Genomic DNA, 20,904 nt, shown 5'->3' with positions numbered 1-20,904 from the left:
GCAGGGTCAGCTTTGAGAGCAGGGCTCAGGACTTCATCCAGGCAGGTCTTAAAAGCCTGCAAGGTGGGAGACTGCGTAGCCTCTCTGGACCCCTGCTTCAATGCTTGATTGAAGAGGAAGAGGTTTTTCCTTATCTAGTCTGAGCATGTCTTTATAGTTAGGCCTGTTGTCTCTCATTCTCCCACTGAGCACCACTGATAAGTGCCTGGCTCTGTCTTCTCAAATAATTTCCTTGTAGGTACTGCTGGATTGCTATGAGGTCCCCCTGGCACCATTTCTTCTCTCAGGCTGAATAAGACTTCTGCCTTTCTTTACAGGACAAGTGCTTCAAGCCTTGAGTACCTTGGTGGTCCTTTACTGAACTCACACTAATTTGTCTCTGTCTTTTCTGCATGCAGTATTCATGTGAACTAACAAGTACTCGTATAAAGGGACAGTCATTTCCCTTGGTTCTCTGGTTGTGTTCCTCTAATACAGTGTAGGGTGCTGCTAGCTGCCTTTCCTGCCAGTGCAGACGATGTTCAGTGTGTTGTCTAACAACCTTGGTGCTTTCCAGATGAAGAGTGGGAGAGCCAAGGATGACACTGGAAGCACTAGGGCAGAGCCCTAGGGTGCCTCAGTATGCACTTCCTTTTGCTGACTTGGCATGGACATTGCAGGGATGTTTCCCCCAGAGGAAGGAGCTGCATTCTGCCGGTGAATCTTTAGTAGTACCGTCCAAGCCCCAAGTGCTGGAGTTTGGTATTCATGGAGAATTTCATCTTTGAGGTAGGTCAGGAATGAAGATCCTGGGCTCTAGAAACCAGGTTGTGGGGAAAAACAGGGACTGGAGATCCCAAGGCTCTGATCCTCGTAGGGAGGAAAGAAAAACAGGCATGGTTTTAGAAACTTCATGCAGTTTTGGAGGATCTGACTTGTATTTTTGTTAAGTTAGGGCTGGCAACTGGAGCCAGGACTGAAGCAGGAGGACAGCAAGAGCACACAGTGCACTGCTCTGTCACTGTGCCGGGTTACGTACAGCAGGTGCTGAACCTCCTCTTGGCCTATGCATATCCTATGGAGATTGATGCTGCTCTTGCCCAGCACTCTCTGTGAGAGAATGAATCCTGCAAACCCAGGATAGCTTCTGCCCTGGGACACAGACCTTTGGCTTCATTCTGATGCTGTTAAATTCCTCCCAGATGCTCTGTGTCTTCCCAGGCACTTGTCCCAGACCTGCTAGTGCCTCCCTCAGTGGTCACAGCATCTGACCCCACATCTGCAGGTTGGGGTTGGATTTGCCTTGCAGCTCTGGTAGTCATATCCGTCTCTTGGATTCAGCAGCCTTATTGTCCAAGTCGTACTTTGATTAGAGGCTTTTACTGCACTCCCCCCAAGCAGTGTGGCCAAGGGAGGACATCAGGCACTGGCAGTCTGGTGAATCTCAGTGTGGGCAGGAGGGACAACATGAGGGGAAAAGAGCACCTGTGGGGAGAGGGCTTGAAGGAATAATGTTGATATCTCTCCTTACATGAGCCTCACAGGGAAGGGAAGCATTGCTACAGCCAGGGTTACCCTGGCCAAGCTAGCAGCCATTCCATGTAGTAATTCTGCCTGTTGTGGGTTTGGGCAGAGGCAGGCTGAAGATGGGAAGCAGTGATGTTCCTGGATCTGTCCCAGTTGCCAGGTAAGACCAGTGGCTGCTTGTAGACTTGAGATTCCTGGGGTTGTTCCTGCTGCAGAGAAGCTCCCTTTTTCCTTCAGATATCAAGGATGCATCTGTACACAGTGCTTTCTGTACCTTCTGACTGCAGTTTAAAATATTTTTAAGGCCTGAAGTAAGCATTCATTTATGTAGTGTCCCTGTGTAACTCAAAGTAAGAAATACCTTTATTCTGTTTTGCTGTAATGGACCCAGTGTCTCAGCTGATAAATCTTCCATGACAGGGTGGAGGATGCGAGGAGGCAAAGCAGATGGCACTTCTCAGGTAGCATGGTCTAGTGCCATGTTTCCTATTTACACTTTGCTTGACTACATGCTCCAGCCTCTTCTATTAACAAAGTTAATGAGCTCTTTCACACCAAGTGGTTTTTTTCTGTGGGAAGAGCTCATAATCAAATCACCTCTCAAGCTCCCTTTTTGGTAAGATAACAGACTGAACTCTTTTATTCTGTCCCTGGCAAATGTTTTCTCCAGCCTTCAAATCACGTTTGTAATTATTCTGCACATCCTCCATTTTTTTCCAAATCCTTTTAGAGATGTGGGCACCATGTCTGACTCAGTGCCATGCAAGGGGAACCTTGCCAGCCTGCTCCCACTTGTTGCTTCCTGTCCATGTGTCTAAGCTTGCTACCAGTGTATCCCCTACTGAGCGTGTGCAGGAGGCAAAGGGTGTTCTGTGTAGAGCAGAAAGGACTGATGTGGTCCCATGGAAGACTCATTTCCCCTCTACCTGATGCTAGTCCAAGTAGGTCATCCCTCTTGTCATCATGCACTGAGGTTATCCCAAGGTACTGTCCCTACAGGTCAGCAGTTATTGCAGGGTAAAAGGCCAAGGAGCAGCATTTTTTTTATGAGAAGTATATCAGCCACCTTTCATACTATCACATCACTCCCTGAAAGGCAAACAAAGGGAGGCTTTGAGCAGAGAAGTGGGGGAAGGCAGCTGGCTAAGAAGGGTGGAGAAACACAAAATGAGGAATGTGGATGGTTAGAGATTGGAATCACAGAATGGCCGAGGTTGGAAGTAACCACTGGAGGTCATCTGGTCCCAATACCCTGATCAAGCAGAGCCACGTAAGGCTGGTTGGCCAGGACCATGTCCAGATGATGGCTTTTGAGTATCTCTGAGAATGGAGACTGTCAGGGCAACCTGTGCCAGCACTCAGTCGCCCTTACAGTGAAAGAGCATTTCCAGTTTGTGCCCATTGCTTCTGGTCCAGTCACAGGGCACCACTGAAAAGAGCCTGGCTTTGTCCTCTTTTCACTAACACTTCAGTTGTTTATATATACATGGATAAGATTCTCCTCATGTCTTTTCCAGGCTGAAGAGTCGTGGCTCTCACAGCATTTCCTCGTACTTGAGGTCCTCCAGTCTCTTTATACTGTTTGTGTCTTTTTTCTGGACTCTCTTCAGTATGTCCATGTCTTTTGTACTCCAGTTGTGGCCTGAGCAGTGCTCAGTAAAGAGGAAGGATCGTGTCCCCTGACCTACTGGCAATACTTTACCTAATGCACCCCAGGATATCATTAGCCTTCTCTGTGACAAGGACACATTGCTGCCTTATGTTAGCTTTGACTCATAGCTCATTGAAGGGTGTGCAGCTTGAGAGCATGAGTGCAAGAGCTTGCTCTGTCCAGCACAGTTAGAGGGTTTGCTGACCCACACTAGCAGAAGTAGCCCTACCACCTCAGTTTATGCTTTCCAGCCTGGCAGAGCTGGGTAATTGCTTTTATCTAGCAAGGCTCTATGCATTAGCTGAAAGTAATTGGCACCTTTGTTAAAGAGCCTGGTTTCAATTCCTGCTGAATGCAGCTCAAACTCCAGAGCTGGGAGATGATGGGGGGAGGAGCAGTAGCGTTTGTATTTTCTCTCTGCCTTCCCACCTGGTGCTCCTCTTCCCTAAAGGATGAAGCAGCTTTTGTATGTCTTGCTTATGCATTGAATCTGCAAAACCATCAGCAAGGGCTGCATGGTGTGCCTCTTGGGAGCCCAGGGAACAGGCATAGGTGGCCTGGTGCTCAACTCTGTTCTTCACACTTCTTAACAGCAGCCTCTACTATAAAGCCTACATTGAATAGTGGGGTAGCAAAGTGTAGGCAGGAATGGTCTTTGTAGATGGTGGAGCTCCCTCAGCACCATGCAACAGTCCCAGGAGCTTTCCCAGACTCTCTCCTTAGCTCTTTGATTTCCACTGTATCAGCACTCCCCTATGTGCTGGGCCCAGCCTCCTTTTGCTGCCATTCATAATATCTGATCCAGTAAGTTGCAGCATGGTTAAAATGCATGGGGAATTGTTTTCTGTGATTTAGAGCCATGAGCCCTTAAATTCCCATTTGTTTATTGGGTGATGAATAGACAGTTGTTAGTGCTGGAGCCATGCGGAGAGTGTGAGAGCTCTGACTACAGAGCAAGTAGTGCTCCCACCTGCAAGCTTTGCACTAGGGCCTTGTCAGTTTATGAGGAAGCAGTTGTCTGGGGCTCCCCTTTCCAAAAGAACTCCCTGGTTCAGTTCATAACAGGGGTCAAGGGACAGGTTTGGAGGGGCTAAGTCAGAACATTTGGGCTTTACTCCTGTGCTGTGGGGAGACTTTGATGTCTGGGAGAGAGAAGCACTGAGGAGGATGCCAGGGCAATCCGTTGTGCTACAGAAGCAGAGCTGGGATTCTCAGGACCTTCAGCTGCCTGAAAAACTGATGCAGAAAGTGGGTAGGAGCCCTAACATGAGGAAGAAGGGATAGATGGAGATCCTCAGTACCAAGTGAGGACCGTGGAATGAGGAAGGGGGCATGGATAGGTGGTGCAAGTCCACAGGCAGCTGGGGAAAGACCGCTGGTGCTTGCATCCAAGGAATGCTGTAGTTTAGTGGTTTCCCAGTGGCAGGAAAAGTTCTGCTTGATGCTGCAAGTTAGGTGGCTCTTGTAAGATAGCTGTTCCTAATAGTGAGGTCCAGGACTGCTGGGAACAGACAGCAGCCATGCCTGGGGAGGCTGGCTGTAAGCAACTGCAGTATACAGCCATGGGGGAAGACACAGCATGTTTGAGGTAGCTGCTGTTTCCCAGTGCTGAGAATGGCCCTCCTGAAGACAGTGAGATTATTTACGACACTGAGCTGGATGTGCTTCTGTGCGAGTCAGTCCCTCTTCATCCAGCGGACTCTGCTGTGTCTGTGCAGCTTTGAGGTTTTTTTTTCTCCCCAGTAACCTGGAAGCAAAGGCTGCATGTGTACCACAGTGCTTAACCTGTGTTGATGTGGGGCATCATCATAATGGGCATATAGAAAGTATGGCCATCACTGCATGGTTCACTTCCTTCTTCCTCTGTGTGCCTGTGTTCTTGCAAATGTAGTTCTAGTCAGTCTTGCAGCTCTTTGGACCTGTCTAATGGGTTTAACACTGAATGCAAGCATCGCTGCATGACTCATGTCCCACAGTTGAGTTTCAGAGTCCTGCCTTGAACAATAATAAATTCCAGATCTAAGCTGCTCTGCCTGCGCTGCTGATGCATTTCAGTTTTCCCCTCTTCCCTGTTTTTTCAGGCTGCAGACCATTGGTGAAAGCCAGTGAAAGGCCTAGGGTTCTGTTCTCCTACTCTGGGGCGCAGTGCAGCAGCCATTCTGCTGTCATATATCTCTAGCACTTGTATAAGTGGCAGGAGTAGGCACAGGAAGAGTTAAACAGTGCTGGGGAAAACTGTATTTAATCCACTGCTGTCCCTTGTTGCACACCTAGGGATAAGGCCTCCCTGTTGGAAACAGTGCTTCTCAGAAATGGAAATGTAGGATGGCTGGGGATTAAGGTGCCTATCGCTGAAAATGGGTTTCTTATCGTCTCTCTGAGCTGAATTGGTGGGACAGCCTCTGAAAATTGAATTGCCTTCCCTGTTTCTTTCTCTGCCATTACCTTCCTCCTGTGCTCTAGCTTTGCACGTGCCTTCCCAGACTCTGGCTTCCCTTGTTGCCATCCTCAGTAGAGCAGGGACTGCGTCCAGTGGGATGCGTGTCTGCGGAGAGGGACTGTTCTAGCTGAAAGGTGAGCAGGACTGGCTACATCTGGGAAGGTCTATCCTTTGGATCCTCAAGGCTAGGAGGATGTAGCCCCTCTTTCTAAGCTTCCTTCTGACATTGTGGGGACAGTGGTGGTCTGCAAAGCCTGGTTTAAGATGGCATGAGTGAGGGTGTGATATAATCAGAAAACACCATGCACAACTGGAAATGAGAACTGGTGATAAGAAGCTGATGGTGATGAGTAAGGCAGTGGGATGCAGAGGGGAAGAGGGAGTAGCTGGAACAGACCAAGGAGAGACCAGGTTAAACACATCAGAGCAGGAATGAGAATGACTCTCTGTGAGACTGGGAGCAGCCTGAACCCTGGGTCCTTGCTGTGCCAGGTGGAGGCACCTCTCTCCCATCAGTGCTCAGGCTCTGTCCTAGGATGGCCAAGGTGATTCTTTCATGTCCTCCTCACAGTTTGTGCGCATGGTTTGAACCACAGGGATGTCCAAGCTGTCTGTGAGTGCCGAGGTATAGTGCCAGGGATTTCTTTTAAGGTTTTTGTTTCCAGGGTTTGATTTGTGGATAATTCTATTTTACTGAGCTGTATTTTACCATGGGTTGCCAGTGCCTGATTTTGTCCTTGACTCTGTCACAGTATTGCTTTTTGGAGGGATTTCCCTTTTGTGGTAGCTAGGTGTGAGCAATAAGCACAAGAGATGCTGAGTTTACACTTGTGGCTTTTCAGTACCAACCTGCAGTTGTGGTGCTGCTCCAGTGCACAGTTGCTGCTTTTGATTCTTCCTCTGCCAGTTTGAACAAACACTGAGTTTGAAAATTAAAAAATATTCAGGATTGAGATTTTTTTTTTCTGCTCTTTCTGAGCTTCCATTCATGGTTAATGGAAGCTGAAGCAGAGCTCTCTTTCGGAATAGCCCCTCTGCACTGAGCCAGAACACATAAAGTAGTTGCTGGCCGTCAGGGCAAAGTCCCAGCCAAGGGCCTGATTCCTCTGGCAAGAGCATGCTGTGCAGAGACGTTTGTCCTGCAAGAGTGGAAGTCCTCCCTTCTGATTAGAGTGCTGTTCTTGCCCTCTGCTGCAGAAAGACTGACTCAAATTGCTGACAAATCATGGGGAGGAGGTTACCTTTAGTTATCCAAGTGCTTCCTTACATGCTGAGGGGTAGCTGCAGCTGGGTCTAGCCACATCAGAGGAGCAGGGAGCCTTGATTTCTGCTTCAAAGGAAATAAGGGACAAAGGCATTGTGTTATTTGAGGAACCTGTTAAAGAGCTAATTCCTGTGGTGGGATGCAGATTTGCTCATTGATCCCTAGCAGCATCCACACTTGCATGGGAAGACACAGTGGTTTGTTATGTGTGATGCAGGCTCAGCCTGACATGGTGATGTGGAAAGTGGAGACAGGGATGGGGGCAGAGCAGTAACAGCCACAGAGCCATCCTTAATGCAGTTTTGGGAAGTTTCTTTGTTTCATCCCTGCACGCTTCTGCACAACCTCAGATCTGCCCATGGTCCTGTGCCTGGGGAATGGAGCTATGGACTTATCCCAGGTCTGTCTTGCAAGGGGTTGTTTCCACAGCTCTTAGTCCAGGCCCAGCTCTTTAGTGTCCAGGTCCACCTGCACTCTGGCACAGGAGTAGTCTTGGTGCAGAGCTGTCCCTGTGTCACCTTTGGACATGAAGTCACCCAGCTGGCCGCAGCAGTGCCTGCCTGGATATGTATTTTGCCCTATGGGGCCACCACAGCCCCCTGGTGTGGTCATGTGTTTAGCAGTTTATCCAAAGCAACTTCTTTTCCATTTAGGGCTAAAACTGATAAACCAAGGTGACTTTGGGGAGAGAAATAATTCCTTTTTCAGGATTTGCATAATCCTGGCTGGTGATATGATAATGGTGTTTGTTAAAGACAGAACTCAGTGAATTAATACTGTTAAGTTTCTGCTGCAAAATGCAAAGCAGGTAATTTACTGTGAGTGCAAGGCAGAGTGTGAGTACAGCAGGCATGGCATCACGCACAGCCAGGGTATAGCACAGAGTAAGCAAAAATTAGCCTTTGTACCCTGCTTGACTGTGGCTGCAGGCTGTGCTGAGCTTGTCCAGGGGAGGATTACCTGTTTCAGCCCCTTTCCCTGCTGTCTCTGTGGAGTTGGGAGCTGCTTTGTTCCCCTAGATCATTCCAGAGAGCCAGCGATGCAGGGCCAGTCCCTGCTGGAGGAGGGATAAGGGAGCTGTGGTGACATGCATCAGGCTGGTGCTGAAGGGACTTACCTGTATGGAGGTGCCCTGGGGGGTTGCAGTGGTGAGGAGATGGGCCCTGGCACTGTGCTTCACGCCACCATGGCCACCCCCAGCAGCCAAGAGACTTCGATGCTATTCAGCACCGAGAGGTTTTCCTCCCACTGCGAGGAGTGAAGGCCCTGTGAAGGACCAGCATGGAAACCTGCTGCCTCCAGCCCCAGTTCTCAACTTTCACCTTGTGCAGCCAGGGCCAGCTGAGGGAATGGTGCTGCAGGACAAGCAAGAAGAAAGACTTGGTATGAGGCAGAAGGGGACAGAGAGTCTTGAGAAAGATGCACTGGTGCTTTCTCATTCTGTGGGCTGGTGCTGCAGTTTCAAAGCCATCCATGCCTGCCAGACCCCACTGGAATCCTAATGCACCATTACCTCTGCAGCTTCACAGCTCTGTCAGAGGGAGATGCTGTGTGGGAGACAGAGCAGGATTTCAGGCTAATTGGATTCTGTGTCTCTGTGGCTTCCCATGTAGGCAGACAACAGGGATTAGCGCAGTGTTTCTGAGGAGCAGAGGATAGTTTCAGCAAAGGACATTTTTGGACAGGCTGTTGAGGTGGAAGGGCCCAAAGCAGTGAATTTGTACTCTGTGGCACCGTGGCTATCCAAATTGCTTGTGCTCTTCCTGAATCTTTGAACCAAGTGCAGTCCCCTTCCCAGGGAAGGAAACAGCTCAAACTCTGCCTGAGCAAGACTGATAATGGTCTCATCTTTCCTGGTGACTGCATGTGGGAGAACCAGATGAAGAAATCAAAGAACTTGTGACTCCTGCATGGAACCAGCCAGCCACCCAAGTCTGCTCCCTTTCCCTCTCCACTTCCCTTGCCAGGCCTAGCTGCTGGCTGGGAGGAGCACATATTTGAACCTTCTCCTTTCCCCCAAGGTCCTAGCCTTGGTTTAGAGCCGGGCAGGGCAGGAGGAGGATGCACCTCATTAAACAGATTTATTCCTGTACAAGCATTTCATTCCTTTAATTGCAAAGCAGCCGTGGTGCAGGCAGCAGCGGTAATGGCTCCATTTGCAGTGGGTGTTGAGGCAATGCCAGCTGTGTGAGCCTGATGCACTATGCATGGCACGCGGCTGAGTGCACACATAGTTTTGTGACATGCTGTGGTGGCTGCATGTAGAGGTGTGTGCTGTGCAATACAGGATCTGACAGTCTAGATGGGTGTGTGGCCCTGAGCACAAAGCTATCCAGCAGGTCGATGGTTTCATAGAACTAGGGAATTATTTGGGTTGGAAGGGACCAGTATGGGCAGGGAGTGATCCCCCAAGATCTGGGATGTGGCCTGCCTATTCCTGCCCTTGTCTTTCCTCATTGCACTACCAAAATGCCATCATCTGCCATCCAAGAACCTTGCTGGCAGCCCCTTCCTGGCAAAAGAACAGCTCCCAGGCCCTGGTCAGGCAGGCATTGATGCAGGAGGATGCACCCAGTCAACAGTGGCTGCTGGGCTCTAAATACAGGAGCAGCAGGTACTTGCCAGCCTGCTGCTGCAGTTCGTGGTCTCTGTTCTCCCACATGCTCATCCAAATGTTAATTTTATGGACACCTTTATAAATCTTGCAGCTTTCCTCGGTCCACAGGCTACATAGGTTTCATCTTATTGGGAGGTGGCACTTCTGGCCTTTGTTACAGCCTATATTGATACTAATACTCTGAGACTACTCAATATTAATATTGATACTAATAATCTGAGAGATACTAATACTCTGAAACATTTGGACATAAAAAATGTGCTTACTCTGCTGCTCCTTTCTGTACCTCTTCCTGTGCCATCTGAAATCCTGGGATGTTGGGTAACTGGCTCAGCGGCTGGCTGAGCCGCAGGCTTGGGACAGCAACAACCAGAGCCAGCCTCCCAGCTAGAATAACTACATGGTTTCCAAATTGTCAGCTGCTCTTCTGCTTGCCAAGAAGATGGAGGTTCATGGTCACCTTTATGTTAGATCTGGCAATCTGGAGAAAAGCTTGTATCCTACCTCAGAGCCCCTTCCATGTGCTCTGAACAGGGGACACCTGCAAGTCTGCCAGCCACACAGTGTATTGATTTGCTAGGCTGAAAGAAAAGACATTTCTATGCTTGCTGTGAGACAACCTTGCTGCAACAAGCTTGGAAGAACATGTTTAGGTCATTCCATCAGTGTAAAGGTTAAATGTTTAGCTGCAGCTATTGAAAGCAAAGCAACTGCAGCAACAGCAGCATCAACAACGGCAAAAGAAATGGATGGAGTTAAGAATCAGTGTCTGGATTTAAGATTTGCATCTAAGCACTCAGCAGGTGTAGTGCACCGGTTCTCACTGGACAGAGCTGCCTTGCAGTACTTCTTCCTCTGTGAGCAGCAGTGCAACAGCTCAGCCTTGCTCTGCTGCAGCTCACAGCTTTGCAACATGCATTGTTGGACTCATTTTTGCCTGGGGATTTTGAAGAAGCCCTGATGTTTTAAGGCATGTCCATACAATTTCTGCTGATTAAGAGGGCCTCTGTGTTGTAGCCTTACTTTTAGATGCCTTCTGTGAGAATGCCAGTGACCTACTCCAAAAGCTATCTAAATATAGGTCTTTTGTTAAGTAAATAGGAGTCTTTTCTACCCTGCACATCTCCTGTTTTGGTAAATCAGTAGATTTTTCATACACTTAACTCATTGTTTTGCAAAACCCACTAAGTTTATATTTTAGTATCGTAAAGCAGGTTGCCTTTTGGACAGCGTTGCTCACAGCTTTCGTGACTTCATAACAACTTACAACATGCATATTATTAACAGAAAAAGCTAAAACCTCATCAAGATACAATACATTTAACAGTCCCATAATGCCTGAATTCCCTTTTCCCATCATGTTTGTGGGCATGTCACAGAAACTCTCCTGCTGCCTGGCCATTGCCTCTGGAGTCAGGCTCACCCTTTGCAGTCCTGTGCCTCAAAGACCTGCAGAGTACAAGGCAAACACTAGGAAACACTTCTTTCAAGATGTGGGCGGGGGTCGTGCTCCATGTGTATTCCTCTCTGCACTTTGTCTCTCTGCATGCCTTTTCAAGTTGCCCCGTGTCATGAGGGTTGGAGGTCTTGCTGGCTTGGCCTGCCTGTGATGGGGCCCTTTGTACTTCACCTGAACTCCAGTCACAGCCTGACAGATGAGGAGCCTTTACCTGCTCAGGGAGAGTGGTTCAGTTTATAACCCTGACTGCAGCATCCAGAGAAGCACCAGGTGCTCAGAGCCTCATCCTCCATGCCCAAGGCCAAGTCTTTGCCCCATGCAGGAGTCAGTGGCTCCTGGCAGCACCCATGTGAGAGCTGGCAAGCAGCAGTTCTGACCATGTCTAGCTGCTATGGCTGCCCTGCAGTGGCAGCTGGCACCTCCTTGGGGATGGTACTCGGTGCTGGCATTGAGTGCTGGCATTAGGTGCTGATCTGTGTAAACTGCTGTCTGTGCTCTATCACACTTTCTCTGTTGGTGTCTGGCAGTTGCTGCCCCGATGAGATGAGCATATTATCCACTAGAGTTCACAAGCCTCTGTTCCCAGTGATGAGAGGAGCACAGCTGACTGATCCAGTGGGGTACTTCATCACAAGGCTCAGTGGGGAGCAGCCATGTGACTCTGCTGGCTCATAACCTGAGCTCCAGTGTGATGCCTTGGCTGCCCTGTGCTGCTGTGCATCACCCCAGCCACAGGCTGCAGCTCTGGGGTGCAGGTTCCCCGTGAGCCCTCGGGTCCCACCTGTGCCACCACCCGAGTAGCAGCAGTGGATGGATGTGGAAAGCCTTTAAATTCAGCAACTGATCAATACTAAACTGATTTTCTGGAGCCTCTTACAAGATTACCCCAGCCTCCTGCATCCAATTGTAAAAAAGTCACTCAGCACACTGAGAAGATGTAAGGGTGGCTGTTCACCCCATTTAGGGTGTACAGAACCAGAGTAAGTGACTTCACAACTGCTTCTTGCAGTAAATAATTCATCTACTTTACATTCAGTTTTACTGCCTCCCCCCACCCCATGTCCCTACATTGGTTTCTTTCTACCAGTTTCCCCTTCTTGTCCTGAAATTCTCATGCCAGGTACTTCCTGTTATCATGATTTCCTGCTGCACCCATGTGTGTGCTTGTACATACACACAGACCCAAATCAGTCCCAGTCCAGCTTTTGCTGGTTGCCATGCCAGGGAGAGCAGTGCTGGGGTAGAGATGATGGTGTTTCACTGTTTGGCGTTTGCAGAACTGAGCTGGCCTCAGGCTGGGCCCTTTGCTGGGCCTTTTGCCACTTTGGTCTCTGCCTCAGTGCTGCTTTCACATAGTGCCAACATGCAGAACTATTTGAAATGCATTAATGATGCTAATAGTATTTCTATACTAAGTAGTAATAGCATTTGAACAAACTGTCTTTATGACACAAGTTATCAGCCTGCCAGCTGCGGAGCAGGGCTGCAGCTGGCACACACTGAGCGGCTCTGGCACAGCAGAGCTGCTCCAGCATGGCACTGGGCTGTACATCCCTTCCCAGTGCTCAGTATTGCACAGTCAGAGACAGGCAGGACAAAGCAGCAGCTGGATGGGATCTAGTGTGTGTGGCACACCACATCTGGGCTGGGGTGTCTGGTGTGCTTTGCCCTGGTCACACACGTGCCAGCGTGGACTCTGCTGGGCTCACTGAATCACTGCTCATGTGTCAGTGCAGGTCACAAAAGCAGGTTGACAGGAGTCCCTGCCATGGGATGAAACTTTCCTGGCCACATCAGCTGCGGCAAGGCAGTTATGTGCACCTCTGAGGCCCTTGGCAGCACTCTGGCTTCTGAGGCATCCTGCTTCTGGGTAGTTCTGCAGAAAAGATCAAGTACAAATTGGTGCATGTCTCAGCTGAAAATTGTTGGAGACTGGGAGAGTGTCAGGAATAGCATCACACTTGTTTGCCCTGCTCCAGTCACTTCTGCTCCAGGCAGTTGCTCCTGGCCACTCTGGCGACACAACATGGGCAAGGAGGACACTTGGGCCAGACTTTTGCTGCTCCCCATGGAAACCATTTTGACTGTGTCTGGAGCCTTGTAGACATCTTCCTGGGGGAGAGAGGGGCGGCTCTGGTCTGCTGGTGGTGCTGTGAAGCTCTGATCCCACCTCTGGTTCTGTCCACCTCTGATCACTGTGTGTGGCAGGAGAGCTGAGATCATGGTGGGTAAAGAACTGGCTGGATGGCCACACACAAAGAGTTGTGGTCAACAGCTCAGTGTCTGGCTGGAGACCAGTAACAAGTGGTGTCCCTCAGGGATCAGTGTCGGGACCGGTCTTGTTCAACATCTTTGTCGGTGACATGGACAGTGGGATTGAGTGCACCCTCAGCAAGTTTGCCGATGACACCAAGCTGTGTGGTTCTGTTGATACGCTGGAGGGAAGGAATGCCATCCAGAGGGACCTTGACACGCTTGTGAGGTGGGCTGATGCCAACCTCATGAAGTTTAACCATGCCAAGTGCAAGGTCCTACACCTGGGTCAGAGCAATCCCAGGCACAGCTGCAGGTTGGGCAAAAAGGGAATTCATGGCAGTACTGTGGAGAAGGACCTGGGGGTGTTGGTTGATGAGAAGATGAACATGAGCCGACTTCAGTGTGCGCTTATAGCCCAGAAAGCCAACCGTGTTCTGGGCTGCATCAAAAGAAGTGTGACCAGCAGGTCGAAGGAGATGATCCTGCCCCTGTGCTCTGCTCTTGTGAGACCTCACTTGCAGTATTGTGTGCAGTGCTGGTGTCCTCAGCATAAAAAGGACATGGAACTGTTGGAACAAGTCCAGAGGAGGCCACAAGGATGATCAGGGGACTGGAGCACCTCCTGTATGGAGACAGGCTGAGAAAGTTGGGACTGTTCAGCCTGGAGAAGAGCAGGCTGCGTGGAGACCTCAGAGCAGCCTTCCAGTATCTGAAGGGGAGCTATAGGGATGCTGGGGTGGGACTCTTTGTTAGGGACTGTAGCGATAGGACAACGGGTAATGGGGCTAAAACATAAACAGGGGAAGCTTAGATTGGATATAAGGAAGAAATTCTTTACTGTAAGGGTGGTGAGGCCCAGGGGGATTGTGAATGCTCCATCCCTGGCAGTGTTCAAGACCAGGTTGGACAGAGCCTTGGGTGATATGGTTTAGTGGGAGGTGTCCCTTCCCATGATAGGGGATTGGAACTGGATGATCTTAAGGTCCTTTCCAACCCTAACTATTCTATGATTCTGTGATTCATTAATAGATCCTCCCTTTCAGGTGATGCCCAGCTATCTCCACTGGCTCTTTTAACAGTCTTTCCAGCAACACAGCAGGTAACCTTTTGGAGAGAAGTAATCCCCACATCAGATGGTGTTTTACATGCTGTCCCCTTGGGATCTATAACTATAGCCCAAATCTGAATTATTCTAACCTTCTGCTTTGAGAGGTGCTGGCAAGGTCCCACCATCCAGGAGGCAGAGGCTGCGCAGGGACCTATGGCTCCAGGCCAGAACTTCTGGAATGCCACAGGGGCATTTCTTGCAGTGCCTCTCTCAAGCACCTCCAGGGCTGTTGAGGGTAGGGTGCCACAGGCACAAGCTGCTTGGCCAGTTTCTGACCACCACTGCTTCTGGCACAGGAATTTGTCTGCAAATGGGCTGACCTTCCATGACGTGTGAGTACAAGGGCCCCAGTGCATTGGGCATGCAGAGGATTACACTCCCAGCAGCTCCAAGTGGGCACCTCCACATCTTGGGCTATCTCCCCAATGGAGCCTCCACCTGCCCGTTGCCTTGTAGGTCACATCAACAAAGGCTGGTCCCCAACACAGATCCCAGCCAGGGGGTGGGTAAGGAGGTGCCTGCATAGCCCTGTTGGCCCTCATCGCTCTGCTGGCTGCCAGCAAGGGAAGGGGGTAGAGGGGCATGGGGCAGACACCAGGCCTTGCTGCTGTCTCTGGGGCCAGTCCCTGGAGCAGAGCATTCTGGATCCCCCTGCAAAGGACAGCTGGTGGCACTCAGCACCTCTGAAGCCACCCTAAAGGCTCTGGGTTTGCTTTCCATTCGAGGTGTGTGCCTTGGTTTGTCCCCACAGGCTTCCTGTGGGTTTAGATTTGCCATGCCCATGGGGCTTGCTGATGACAGTCTGCCTGTTCCACCAGACAGCAGCCTGTGGGTCTGTGGCTGCCCATGGCCATGTCAGGCTGAGCTAACAGGCTTGGTGTGAAATAAGATGAATGGACTGAGGCTGGTGAAAATTATTCTAATTTATAATCTGCTGCTTTGTGGAGCTCCCCAATTAATTCTCTCTAGATACATAAGTAGGCCACATGTTTGCTTTGCTTCAAATGTAATAGACATCACACTCTGTCCTCTCCTTTTGGTGCTGGTTCCTCTCAGAGCATTTGTCCCTGTGGCTAATTCATCACCTTCCTCCCTGGCTCCTGGGACCCAGGCAGGGCATGGGGCGGAAACGCCAAGCTCCAGGAAACCTGTGGCATGAAGACACAAACTGCTGATCAAAGGGCTTGTGCACAGAGCTTCTGCAGGGCAACCCACCCTGCTGGGAAAGGGCTTTGCTCCTGCTGTGCTCTTTGCTCCATTCTGTGGCAGCAAGAGCTGGGGTGCAAGGGGGTGCTAGGATCTGCACACCCCTGGGCCACAGAGAACTGGCAAAGGGTGGGCTCAGTGGGGTGCAGCTCCAGTTGGAGAGGCTATTTGCAGCTCTGCTGGTCTGATGTCAGCACAAGGCTGCTGCAGAACCGAGCCACTGGCCTTCATGGCCAAGGAGGGTACCTCCCAAGAGTCTGGGCACTGCTGGCCCGGGAAATGCTAATGCCTTTGTCAGGTGGAAATAGAGGTAATGGGCAGTCCCTTGTTTCTGCAGAGACCTCCTATGCATGTAAAAGTAGAACCAATTTTGTGATGCCTTCCTCATTCCTCTCACCTCCTTCCTTACATGCAAGGGATGGAGGCTGATTCCAGGTTTGCTGATAACAAGGGTGAAGAGAGGTTTTCATGAGAAAAAGCCAGCTGCTGGACCCTGGGCTTTAGTTTTTGTTTTGATTGTTTTGTGACTGATCACAATCTTTACTTTCTCTGCCTTGTTTTCTACCTCCTGCCCCTGTACAATTATTGTGGTCTCTTCACCTGCCCTTCACCTACCTAACAAGTCAAGCCCATCCCACAGGTGCTTTTTTCTTTGCCATCACATCTATCCTCCACCTAAATTCCAAGACTGCCAGGACTGAGGCAAGGTCCGATGCAGAAGGATGCACAAGCTTTTGCTGAACTAGTGACCTTCCTGTTTGTTCTGTTGCTTGTGGCTTCTGTGGTCTCCGGGCATCAGGAGACCTTTCCCTGCCCTTCCTCTCGCTTCCCCACCCAGGAAACACTCTCCATCCTTGCTGACTTGTCTCAGCCTTCTCAGCACCCTGGCCTTGCTCTGGTGCGGTGTTGGTTCAGCAGCTGAAGAAGCAGAGAGCTGCTTTGCTTGTTGAGATGCCTTGGTGGAGGGTGAATGAATTGGAATCAGTATGTGTTGGGTGAAGGTGCCAACTTCCATCTCATTTGACGCAATGATGTGGTTATTGATTGTTGTGCAGAAAAGTGGGGACAGACAAGTTCCCTTGAGGGAAGAGGTGCTGACTTCTCGCTCTGCACCACAGCACCAGTTCTGTGCTGGCCATAGGCATGAGAAGCCTGTCTCAACATTTGCAAAGTGTCCAACCACAGCAGGGTACACACTGCCCACCTACTCTTACGCCAGGGGGGTGAGCATTCACTCTACACTGAGGAGCTGTGTTCAGGGTTTTCAAGGATGGAGATGCCAGCCTGGCCTCAGGACATGTCCCATCTCCTGCCCCCCTCATCCACGGCTTCTCCTGGAGCCTCAGACACTGGCCCTTGTGTGCCACATGCAGGCCTGCCAGGGCGAGCAGCCAGGCCACCACTGTTACCGGGCTCACACAGACCTTTCCCACCTGGGAGCTCTGCCGAGGAGTGATCCGTGCCCCCTGCAGGTGCCGGCAGCCTTCTCTGGGATGCGCAGCCAGGGCAGGAGGCTTGGTGAGGATTGGCCTCAGCCTGCGCTCTCCAAGCAGAGTTAGTACAGCCCTGGCGGTGCCTGCAGCCCCTTTTCTCATCTCAGATGCACAGATGGGAGCTGATGTGGAGCTCTGCAATATGAGTCAGCTCAGGCAGCTCCAGCAGTGTTGCAAGAGGCTGGGAACACAAAGGTCATCCTGGCTCTGGGTCCAGAGAGGGAGGGAGAGCCAGTGGGCTGCAACAGGAGAGTGAACAAGGTCCTTGAGACTCTAAAGCCACCACTTCCCCCAGCTGCTGTGAGGCAAGTCCTCTGTGAGCCCTCCTTCTGCCCTACGGAGGCCTGGCAGGGCACCAGGCAGCTGGGACCAGGGATCTCCTGCAGACATGGTCAGTGTCTGCACTGCTGCTCTCTCCCTGTCCTCCCCACAGCCGTTTGAAACGTGCTGCTGGCAGCAGGTGAAGGTGAAGGGAGAGCTCCCCCCTGCCTGGATAGAGCCTGCTGAAGACCTTTCCCAGGGTGTTGTTGAGCTCTGTGACTGCAGGGCCACCAAGGCTGAGCCAGGAGACTGTCAGCTCTCCTGTGTTTCCTAAAGCTATTCCCAGAGCTTCTGGGAAGGGCTGAGCTGTGTCACCAGCTGCAGATGCTTCTGCATGGCCCCGAGCAGAGCAGCAGTCTCCTTAGGTGTCTGCCTCTTGCTCTGCCACTGGCAGATGTGGAGGGGTGCTGGCTCCTGGGGACCTGGGCTGCCACATGTGTCCAGGCCTGAGATGGGAGGGTTTCTCCCTGATCCATGCAGTTTGTTTCAGAGGTGATGGAGCACTCACTGCAGGAGCAGGCTGAAGTTGATGGGCACAGGCGCAGCCAGGCTGGTGAAGCAAGACATTTTAAATGCTTTTCATTCCTGCTCTCTGCAGCCAGTGCCTTGCCAGAAGCTGCCCTCTGTTTTCAGTTAGCTTTGTTACTGCATTAGGTCCCAGTAAACAAGAGCTTTCCAAACATGTTGCAGGAGCCAAGGCAGTTCTGGGCATCTTGGTTGTATCCCTGGGAGCTGCTGGCACTGTAACACAGCTGCTCCGCACTTTGGCTTTGGGGATCTGCAGCACCTTCCCCTGGGAGACAGCCTGGGATGTGGCTGCAGACAGGGAGAGGAGGGAAGTCCCCTGACTGTCTCCCTGGAGAGCAGGGCTCAGCTCTCACCCTGCATTGGGCAATCCTAGCACAGCTCCACTCCCTCTCTGTATGTTTCCTTCTCTTTTCTTACTCCATCTATACCACAGAGAGAGGACAAAGGACTGTGAAGAGTTAAGAATAGGTTATAACAGAGCTGAGCACCTAAGCATCACTAAGACCCACCAGCCTTCTCAGCCTCAGGTTCCCTTATTTTCCATGGTACCCTCCTGATGGTCGGCAAGCTGCCAGTGTAACCCCTGCTTGCACCCAGTTCCCCAGCCTGGCCTGGCTCCTGTCCCGAATAAGCTTTCACATTTTATAACTCTCAGAGAATTTTTTAAATTTAATGGGTTTGGTAGGTTTTTTACCTTCTTATCACCTGAGCTGGAGCCTCTCTGAGCTGCTGCCGGCTCTGGGGAATACAAGTGAATAATTTAGGTCTGATGGTGCGTTTGAAGTTTAAGAGAAGGAAGTGGCATGTGCAGCCTGCTCCTCATCGCTGCCCCAGAGCCACAACGCACATAGCTGCTGTTTCTCCAAAGGCAGTCTCCAGGATTCCCTAAGGAGACACACTGCACATTGCAAGCCCTCCTTGGGCACAGGCTCCTGTACCCTGGCAGCCTGGAGGCCAACGCTCCCAGGCACCAGAGGGGCAATGGGCCCATTTTTGCCCAGCTGCTCTTCCAGGCTGTGACTCTGCAGTGAGGCAGCTCCCAGCACCAGCCCTGACGGCTGCATGTGCCATAGACCAAACTGCAGCACCATCCTGCCTGTACAAGGCTTTATGTGCTGGCCCAGGGCCTGGAAGGGGTAAATGCCAAACCTGCTCGAGCATGCCTGTCTTGGCAGCTCTGAAGCATAGTGAAGAAGGCAGTGGCCAAACACAACTTGCTTCAGAGCTGATTTAGAGCCCAGCTGCTGCCTGGCAAAGGGAGGTGCTTCTTGGGTCACCAGCCGATTGTCTCCACATACTGGTGAGGGAAGGAAGGAGTTGCAGTGTGCTGAGCAATGGCAATGCAGAGCTTTCGGCTGGCTTGCTCATCTTTGCTGAGTGCAGAAAACACCACTGCTTTACTCTTCAGGGTGCATTGGACTACACAGTCTGGAGCAGATGAGATTGCCCTCCCCATGTCCTTGGGGGTTGTGCTACCATCAGTGGTCTCTGTGGTCTGTGCTTGCACAATGTCAGGTGTTGCTAGTTCTCAAGACAGGGGGTGCAGAAAGATGCTCTGGGAAATTGCTTTGAACCCCCTGCAATTTGTTTTTCAGACAGCTGAGTTACTTTTGTCAGTGCTGGTGCAGTAGCAGCCCCAATGGAGGCAATCTGTTCCTCTTACATATACTTCTCTTTCCAAGGTGGCTCTGACAAAAATTAAGCATGAACTTTAGTGGTTTCCAGGAGCTCTTGGAAGAGCTAACAAGCATATCACAGGGTCCAGCATTAAATCCTTCCCTGCTGGGGTGCAGTAGAGAACGGAAACTGTCAGGCAATTTGAGATCCACTTAGCAATTAGTGCAGATGAAAGAAGCATTAACGCAAAAGCGCCAGTCTCTGCTTTGGGTGGGGGGAGGAAAGGAATGTGTAAGAGAAAATGTAAACATGACAAAATGCGGCTGTGTATCCCACAAAACAATGAATCATATTAACATTTCCAATCCTTTTCATGCAAGCATAAACAGTCGATCAATATGTGACAGAATTAAAGACCTGCATTAAAACTCCTGGAGCTGAGGATCTGTGAGAACATACTAATCTGTGGAATTCTGTATACAGCATAAAAGGAAAGGCAAGTGGATGCTCAAGGGCCAGAAGCTGCAATAACAGAAGTCTGCTGGGCAAGAGGACTCCTCTGCCCACTCAGAGGAGCACCCACTGGAGAGGAAAAACCATCACTGGCAATTGATAAGGTGGGTGCACCTACAGAAAGTAATATTTCCCCAAAAGCTTCGAGTTACAACAAACATGGCCCTAAATCATATCCTTGTAAAAACCTGCAAAGACAATTCCAAGGTAGGTTAGTAGGATGGAATCCCTGGAAGAAGGAAAGGTAGGTGTACAACGGTTAAACAAATGAATACTTAGTTACTGTGCATAAAGGGTGTGATGGACTATGAATCTGTTCTAAAAGTATTATATACTGGACCACTTGAAAAACAGTAGGGAGAACACAACTGCACTGCTTGGAAATACTGATTTTGAGAGAGTTAGGATCATGCTCTGGATCCTGGTAACAATGAGCAGAGAAGCTCAACACGATTCACTTACATGTCTTTTGGGAGGTTCAGATTCCTGCAGTTACACTTTGGAAAAGATGTAGAAGCTTATCATGTACGTGGAGAAGCCAGCTACTGACAACAGCAGAACAATAAATGGCACAAGGAAAGCATAACTTTAAAGATAATTCAGTACAACAGGAGCTGCCAGGGGGTGAAGAAAGCTGGGGGATTGACTGGATATGCACGTTTGTTAAAAGCAGTGGGTCAAATAGCGGTGGTGGCTGAGTAAGATGTGAGTCAGAGGGGACTGGGCATGATGAAAGATAAGCAGAGCTGAGTGTAATGCTGCACCTTTCAGTTGTAGGCTTCTGGACAGGGCTTCCTCTTCCTTCCATGTAGGAGGACTTTGCTGATCCTTTCCAACCATGTTATGGTGGTCTTCTCAGTCCAGATCACATACCCTTCAGAGTGCTGGTGTCAGTGCTAGTGTATTCCAGAGGTAGTCAGATCAC

General features: G+C 50.4%; 1 protein-coding gene across 1 annotated transcript in view; it reads left to right on the top strand.

The window, feature by feature from the left end:
• Positions 1-17,930: 17,930 nt before the first annotated feature.
• The window catches only part of CDH22 (cadherin 22), an 86,292-nt gene continuing 83,318 nt past the window's right edge, over positions 17,931-20,904 (top strand). The window contains exon 1 of the mRNA XM_034066843.1: positions 17,931-20,083. The gene's annotated coding sequence lies outside the window, so the exon portion shown is untranslated. The remainder of the gene's footprint in view (positions 20,084-20,904) is intronic.

Source organism: Melopsittacus undulatus, chromosome 10 (genome assembly GCF_012275295.1).
Source record: "Melopsittacus undulatus isolate bMelUnd1 chromosome 10, bMelUnd1.mat.Z, whole genome shotgun sequence".
Taxonomy (NCBI): domain Eukaryota; kingdom Metazoa; phylum Chordata; class Aves; order Psittaciformes; family Psittaculidae; genus Melopsittacus; species Melopsittacus undulatus.
This window is presented reverse-complemented; position numbering and strand designations above follow the sequence as displayed.